Here is an 8,630-nt window from a genome sequence, read left to right as displayed (position 1 = left end):
TATGTAAATTTAAATGTTTCTGTAATACCAAAATAAGAAAACTTTTACAACAAATATCTTATCCAATAAATATTATATATAAAACATAATTTACACATGAATAGTCATTTCTTTAACAAATATAATGATGATTTTTTTGTTTTTATTTTGATGTGTATTAAGTAACATTTATTTCTCCTGATATATAAAGAATTCTTTGCAGTTATGACTACAAATCAATTTCATGTACATATAAAACCAACAAGTTAAGGTCTAAAATTAAGAAAAAAATATACTTTGTTGGTGTAAAATTTATTATTTTAAAAATTTGAAATAATCAAAAGTCTAGTTTTTTACAAGATAAAATTAATGGCAAATAAATATTTTCATATTTGCTGATTTATATGTTGCAGTATAATGTTTTGGTAAATGTAGTTTATATTCATTTTATTAGAATAAAAATATACACTTGTATTAAATCACATTTAAGTATTTTTAAAATAATTATGTACATTTTTCCTACTTGTCAAGATTTTCTTAAGCCAGGTTTGAAATTTAATGTACTTCTGTTTTAATAAATCTTGAGAAAAATTATAATATCCTAGGTTGGCAGAGATGGGAGATTCTTGTTTAGGCAGTGATTTTAAGATTGTTGGTTATTTTCTTCTTATAAAAATTATCATTTGATGATATTCAATGGCTGTCTAACAAACAATACTGTATGCTTGTTAGATGTGTACAGATTTTGGGGAAAGATTTCCCTAAGAACACCTGGATGTATACAATATTAATATTAATTTAGGGTCACTATATGCATTCCTATTTTCCACACTTTACCTGAACAGGCAACAAAATTAGCTATATAAAACTCTTCCGTCTCTAGTTCACTGTTTGGATTTTCTTGTTAAAATAAATTATGTTTGCTAAATTGGAGACAGCATTGAGATTAATAGATGCTTGTATATAAAATTGAAACAGTGCTTTTTTTGGCCAGGATAATTGGGCAGAAAAAGTCTATCAACACATAGATAAGGTGTATAAGCTAGTTAAGTCACTAATCTATACTGCATAAGCAACGATAATACACGTTTATGAGTTAAAAGTCAGAAAATTCTTCCCCACACCTACCATACATGCTTAACACTGTCTTTCCTAAATTATTTCTCTATGGTGCTTGAAATCTATTTATTAGTTGTTTATAGTGAATGTTACTTATTGTTCAGAAAATTCATTTGGAATAACTGGTGATACCTTTTAATAATAAAATAGCCATAATGTGTTCTTCAGAGTGCTTTCTAACTAAGGTCTTACTTACTTGGAGTAAAGCCACATGCAATTGTGGTATGTGTTACCTTGAGAAGGGCTGGACCTCACTAATAAGTTACATGAGAAGATATGATGGGTAGAGATGAAGGAAGGCAGAAAAAAAAAACTGAATTTAAGGCTCTTTAGTGGATTTCTTTATATATTAGTTTTTTGTTCATAAATGAAAGGTGAAAATTTATATTTGCAAAAATTTTTTAAGATTTTTGTTATTTTTCTAGAGTAAATGTACATTCCTTAAAGTTAAAAGATTACATACTAAATATTACGAGAAACACAGCAATTCAATTAACTTCCTACTAATAGCCTTTATTATTTATGAGATTTATTATGAGATTATGATATTTATTCAGAATTATTACTTTAAAATAACTTCGGCAAGTCACTCCATAGACACAATTTGGGGTGGACTTTTACACTTGGTGTCTGTCTTTTTCATAATCTCTCCATCAGTATAAGATATAAGATGCTTAATGTTACCTCATTCTTCCCATTGCAACTATTAGTAATGAACAATTATTAGTTGAAAGATACCCACTAGCATAGGCACACTTAGGTATGCACAGTCAGACAGACAAACAAAGGACACATGATTAATTCTTAAAGATCATAAAGCCCCAAGTCATCTCAGGATGGCAGGTTATTTGCCTAACTTCAAATGAATCCCTGAGAGTCCATCCCCATCCCCAGTCAGCTCCAGTATTCAACTTAGTCAAGTCAGTTCTCTTCCTCAGTTCAGACTAGGAAATAAGAATAAATAAGAAAAACAAAGAGCCCATTATAGAACCCTCTCCCCCTTGACTGAGAGAATTTAAAATCATTGTTTTTCTTTATGTGGTGGGTTTGGTTATGTTATTTGGAATGATATTCTCTTGTAAGCCTTATGTGAGAATAAGGTTCAGAAGGAGGTCTATTTTTTCTGGCTTTATTTACTATATGACATCATTGTATTGGATTCAGACAAACATAAAAACAACAGCAACAAAAATGTGTGTGTCTATATCTATATCTGTGAAAACGGTCATGAACAGCCTTTCTCTCTGAGAGCTCCCAGTCCAGGCTGACACTCGCTTGCTCATCTACTGCTCTCTCTCCCTTTCCTTTGTTTCTGTAAATGACTTTTGTGGTTTATAACCACACTAGTGAAGTTTACATCAGTGAGTCCCAAGCATAGACCATCATATGACTCTTCTAGGTTGTTTTTTTTTAAAGTTTTGTTTCCTGGCACCACTCCCAGATTTTCTGATTCAGTTGGTCTGTACCTGGGAATATAAATTTTTATAAAGCTCTCTGGGTTATATGGTGACTAGAAGTTTTGAAATTACAAATATATCCTTCTTCAGTTCTAGTGTTTAAAGAAAGTTTAACCTCAAAAATATTTTCCTGTAGTGCTTTAGAGGTGGCAAACTATTTATTAATCTAAATAATAAAGATTGAACTCAATATTAGTAAATAATTTTGAATCATTCATTTAATATTAGATTGAATTTTTTAGATAAAATTGTCTTGTACATTTGTATCATTTGTCAGAAGATCATAAATTTAAACACGATCCCAAAAAATCCTCCTTAAGCAAGCAGGAGAAGGGAGTAAAAAAAAAAAAAATAATAATAATAATAATAATTTATTAAGTGAAATAAAATTTCCGCCAATGATTTTAGCTTAAAGTGGAAAGTGGAAAGGAAATTTCGCCTTATCCACTCTGAACTGAACAAAAATTCATTTAATAATATATCTCTTTTTTTGTACATTTGCTTACTTAATGGGTATTTTAATCTTCTCCCTGTTCACTATGAAAAACCTTAGCTAATTATATGTATTCTTATAATGGCGATAGGACAAATATCTAACCTTCTATGTATTATTATGTAGAAAATATTTGTACTATGGATACCTTCAACTATTAAGGTATATGAATAGTAAGTGGATTAAGCAACGATTTTCTTACTTTATTTGGAAACTTTAATGACACACCAGAGGCAGGTTTGGATGGATTGTAATTGGCAGCTTGAAGAAATACAAAAAAACCATAAACTGTGTTTTGTTAAAACAAACAAAAAATCCTCTTAACGTTCACGTTTTTAAGAATAAACTTTGAAACATTCATGTTTTTGAAATAAGTTAACGAGCAACACAACCAGTACAAAATCTCCTGCTCTGACCTATGCTGAAATCCAGACTCTATCTAAATGGTCTATTTGCACTTGAATGATTTATGGGCATTTCAAAGTTCACCTGTTCAAAGCACGTATCTCCTTTCCACTCAGTTTTCTCGATTTCAGTAAATAAAAATCAGTTGCTCGTGGATGAAGTTGAATTCATCCTTGCTTCCTTTTTTTTCTTTCATGCTTTGCATAGAGTCCACCAGAGAATTCTGTAGTCTTTTTCTTTAAAATATATCCAGAGGGCCGAGCCCGTGGCGCACTCGGGAGAGTGTGGGATCGCGGCTGTGCCGCGGGTTCGGATCCTATGTAGGGATGGCCAGTGCGCTCACTGGCTGAGCGCGGTGCGGCCGATCTTACAAAAAGGAAAAAAAAAATAAAAATAAAAAAAAGAAATAAAATATATCCAGAACCAATCACTTCTCTCCACTGTAAATTATCTTTGTTTTAAACTAGTGTCCTCACTCACTCACTCAGATCAATGACATTGTTTCCAACTGATCGTGGTGCTTCCACTACGTCTCAATCCATTCAAGCTGTTATGACAGAATGCTACAGACGTGCTTATAAACATCTGGAAATTATTTCTCACAGTTCTGAAGGCTGAAAATTCCAAGATTAAGGTGCCGGCAGTTCCAGTGTCCGGTGAGGGCCTTCTTTCTCAAATTGCCATTTTCTAACTGTTACATCGCATGGTGGAAAGAGCAAATGAACTCTTTGGGGTCTCCTTTACAAGGGCACTAATCCCATTCATGAAAGCTCTGCCCTAATGACCTAATCACCTCCCAAGGTTCTACCTCCTAATACCATCACCTTGGGGGATAGGATTTCAAGATATGAATTTTGGTAGGACACAAAAATGCAGATCATAGCACAACCTGTAGTCTATTTTTAATCCAACAATCTAAGTGACCCTTTTCCATGCTATTCGTTGGCTCAAAACCTTTTTATGTTCCTGTCTCATTAAAACAAATAAAATGTAAAGTCCTTACAATGGCTTCGATGATCCTATGATTTAGTCTAATTTTAATCCTTTGTCCCTTTCTTTTGCCATTCTTCCTCTAGCTCACTCCAATCCAGACATACATGTCACCTTGCTGTTCTTCAGATACACTAAGCATGCTCTAACCCAAGGCCTTTGCTCAAGCTGTTCCTTCTGCTTGAATGTTCTTCCCCACGATATCCACGTGGCTGTATCTCTCATTTCCTTCAGATTTCTGCTCATATGTCATCATATCAGAAAGTCTCCAGTTAATCCTCCTTTATAAATTAGTAACCTTCCTGATATATTATATATGCATAGTTTATGTCTTTACTTTTTGTCTTTGCCAATAGAATGTATGCTACAAAACAGTAGGGACTTTTCCTGTTTAACTCCATTTTAACTCCAGCACCTAAGAACAATGTGTGTCATATAGTAAACAATAAATATTTTTTTCTCTTGGAAAGAACAAGTTTACTAAACAATTTCAGCTGCTTTCTATGTAAAGTAAGAAAAATATATTTCCTTTCTATTTAATTTCAATTGTTAGTGTTTCTAATCTAGGAAATGTGAATATATTTTTATATGACAAAGGTACTTTTAGATATTTCCTCCTCGGCTATGCTAATTTCTCCAAATATACCTTCAAAAATTCAGGGTTATATTTGGTGGCATATTATTAGATTAACATCTCTACTCAATAAATTAATGGAGCAAATTTATTCTAACCCTTGCAAACATACTATACTCTGGTTCATTTTTCCAAACACCTATTTCATTAAGGATGGGCTTGATGGTCAGGTAGACCTAGACTGAAATCTCAGAACTGCCACTTAATAGTTACATAATTTTTGAAAAATTACCTAATATTTCTAAACCTCAGTTTCCTCACCTGAAACACTGTGATCATAATAAAAACCTACACTCAGAATTGTTGTAATAACTCAATTAGCTGATGTTTTTATTTATTTATTTTATTTTTTGGTGATATTTCTAAATGAGATAATACATATAAAACACTTAGAAGTGCTGTCCCTAGAAGTGCTTGGTGAGTGTTAGGATAGTAGGATCACATTTCAGAGGATGAATTCAAATTTACTAAGAACATAGCTTGTTAAGATTTTTCTATAAATAACCTAATTTGTATCTACAATCTGCTTTCTGCTGGGCAGTGGAAAAATCAATCTATATCAATTCAGGATAAACTCAGTCAGTTCAAGGCCAGTTCAAAGCCTTCCACATCCTTTGGCATCATGAAGGTGTCCTAGGGCATCACCTGTTCATGGCATCAGAAACTGAGTTTTCTCACTGGCTACTTGATCTGCAGTCATTGGTACAATTAGACATCCACCGCTAAGTCCTAGTTATTCCAACTGCAAAACCTGTTTGCATCCACCAGTTCTTAGTATTCTGCTCCATTTTCAACCTCATGAGAAACACTTTTAGTTACTCTGTATATGATCCTGAGTTACACCAGAATTGCATGTGGCTGGTTCAGGCCTCATTGCCTCAATAGCCACACATAAGCTATTTCTTTCCTACCTTTTTTCCATAAGCATGTAAAAGTCTCCAAGTTTTGCTACTTTCTTGGGCTCCATATGGAAAGTCAGTACCCATTCCCTCTGTCCTCTGATTCTTGAGGTTCTATCTTTTCTCCACCCAAGATGGGTAAGATGCAAAGTCCGGTTTTATAGAGCTAAATCAGAACATAACTCATTTGTTCTCTTCTTAATTCATCTAGGGAATGTTTATCTATTTTGATTGGGGTCTGAATATTTTTTTTTTCTTTTCAATAAGCATAGGATATGGCAAGAATATTGAACTTCTTCCTTTATATTCACTTGTAGTAGTTAACTTAATTAATTATTTCAATTAACATTTATGGGAGTGTTTATTATATATAAGCTCTAAATCATCAAAAATGAATAGTTGCCATTGTCAGCTTGATAGGATGAAGGCTGAATACCAACAAGAAATGCTATTTTTGTTTTTGTTCTTGCTATGTTTGTTTTTATTTCCAAATAAAGACTAAGCACTTTGTTTAGATAAAAGGATGTAGAAGGGAAAAATTCAAGGCAATCTTTTTACCACAGTTAGTATTGTGTAGTTTAAAGACTTATTTCTTATGCAAAAAGTAGAGTAAATGGATGATTATGGAGAACAGCCAGTAAAATTACTCAAAATTTCTTTTGAGAGTCTGGGGGAGAAAGGGTTAGGATAAATAAGGTATTTATGAAAAATTAGATTCTTGAATGACTTGATTAATAGCATTCTTTTAGAGATATGAAAAGGAGGTTATTAAGATGTCATTGTTGTTTTCTAAGATATTATTTTCAAGTTTCTTTCCCATCTATGTTTGAGTTTTGGGAGCACTACTTGTGAGAGCCTATTGTTAAATCTTCAGTAATTTTGACAGCTGATATTGAGCATAGCCATTACTAAAGTTAATTATATTACAATTATATTGAAATTAAATTACAATTGAATTAACTTACAATTTAAATTAAAAACAAAAATTATAAATACAACTTTTAATTTCCTAATTATTTTACTACTTTTATTTTAGCTATGCTTTTGAGGTTATTTATATATACTGTATTTCTATGGTAGAAATGCTGTGTCATAGTGCACCTCGTCACATCTCTTTAACTCCACATTCAATGGTGTTCATTGATAGCTTGATAGTGGCCATAGCAGGAGTATTTACAACTCAGAAATCAACAAACACTACAAATCCTGGCTTTATTTTTTTGTTCATTATATAGACAAGTGGAAATGGGTTTCTTCTGTAGCCGTAATATTGTGAATAGCACAAAATATTGAGGAAATACCTTTTCTAGTATTCGAAAACTATTAATCAATTTAGCAAAGAAATCACTTATGTCATTTCAAACCAGTGAAGTTCTAGCATAATCATGCTTTTGATTTTTTACTTTCTTCTTACTTGTTAATATAAAAAAAATAAGCAATATTCATTTAGGAACCACTCTTAATTGTCACTTGCTATGATAAATTGCATATATAAAAGTTTGTTAAAAACTGTGAAAGCGTTCTGTAAAAATCAATTAGCTATATGGGATTTATAATAATGCATATTTCATATTTTGTTGCTATTTGTAAATTTCATGCTACACCTTCCTAAAATCAAGGCTTGAAAAACAGTCTGTGAGCCAAATTAAGCCTAACACCTGTTTTTCGAAATAAAATGTTATTGGGAGAAGGTCATGTCCATTCACTTACATATTTTCTATGGCTTTGTGCCACAATGGTAGGATTGAGTAGTTGTGACAGAAATAGTATGCCCCACAAAGCCTAAGAAATTTACCTATGCTTTTTCAGGAAAAGTGTCAATCTCTCTTTATATCAATAAAAGTTATTAAAAAAGAAAAAACTTAAATATGGGTATACTCAAACACACTCACCAATTTTGTTTGTTTGAGAACTGATTGCTAAACATTTTCCAGCATACCAGTGATCTCTTATGTCCACCGCACATATCTGCCATCTCTGCTTGTTGTTTACTGGTAATCCTTTATTAACTCTCCTCTCAAAAGCACTATTTAAATAAATGTCTGTTTGTATAGACCACTGTGTTAAGCCTCATAAAACCGTTCACTTCTCCCATGCTAAGGGACAGAGAAAAAATGAATTGATTTGTGACAAGCCATAGAACATTAATATAGAGTTGGGACTTCAACTTTGTTGTATAACCAAAAAGCTACTGCTCCCAAAAAGCCAATCCTTTATTATGATTCCAACTCTCTCACTAAAATATACTAGCTCATATAATTGAGGGCACATTATATAGCTATTTCAAAAACCTAAATAATTGAATACAAACAAGAGTTCTCTGCTCTGTTACATATTATCTTTGGAGAAAATGTAATAAGTTTTTGAATAGAGCCAGTTTTTGATTAACCACTATAAAAATTATTCTTTCTTTTTCATTCAAAATTTGATATCTATCCTTTTAGAAAAAAATTATTTAAATTTCCAAATTAACCTGTAAAACAAATGATCAAAACTGAAAATTCTGGTATCAAGGAGGAGGAATAGTTTTGGAGGTTTGTATGAAGATACTTATGTGCCTGTATAAGTTTTCTTTCTTCATTTTATTTTTTTCCCTTACTTTCTACTCCTTGAACCAGATAATGCCTTTCCTGCTAATTCATTAGAGAAATGAG

Source organism: Galeopterus variegatus, unplaced genomic scaffold (assembly GCF_000696425.1).
Source record: "Galeopterus variegatus unplaced genomic scaffold, G_variegatus-3.0.2 Scaffold7089, whole genome shotgun sequence".
NCBI lineage: Eukaryota > Metazoa > Chordata > Mammalia > Dermoptera > Cynocephalidae > Galeopterus > Galeopterus variegatus.
Note: the sequence above shows the minus strand (reverse complement) of the source record.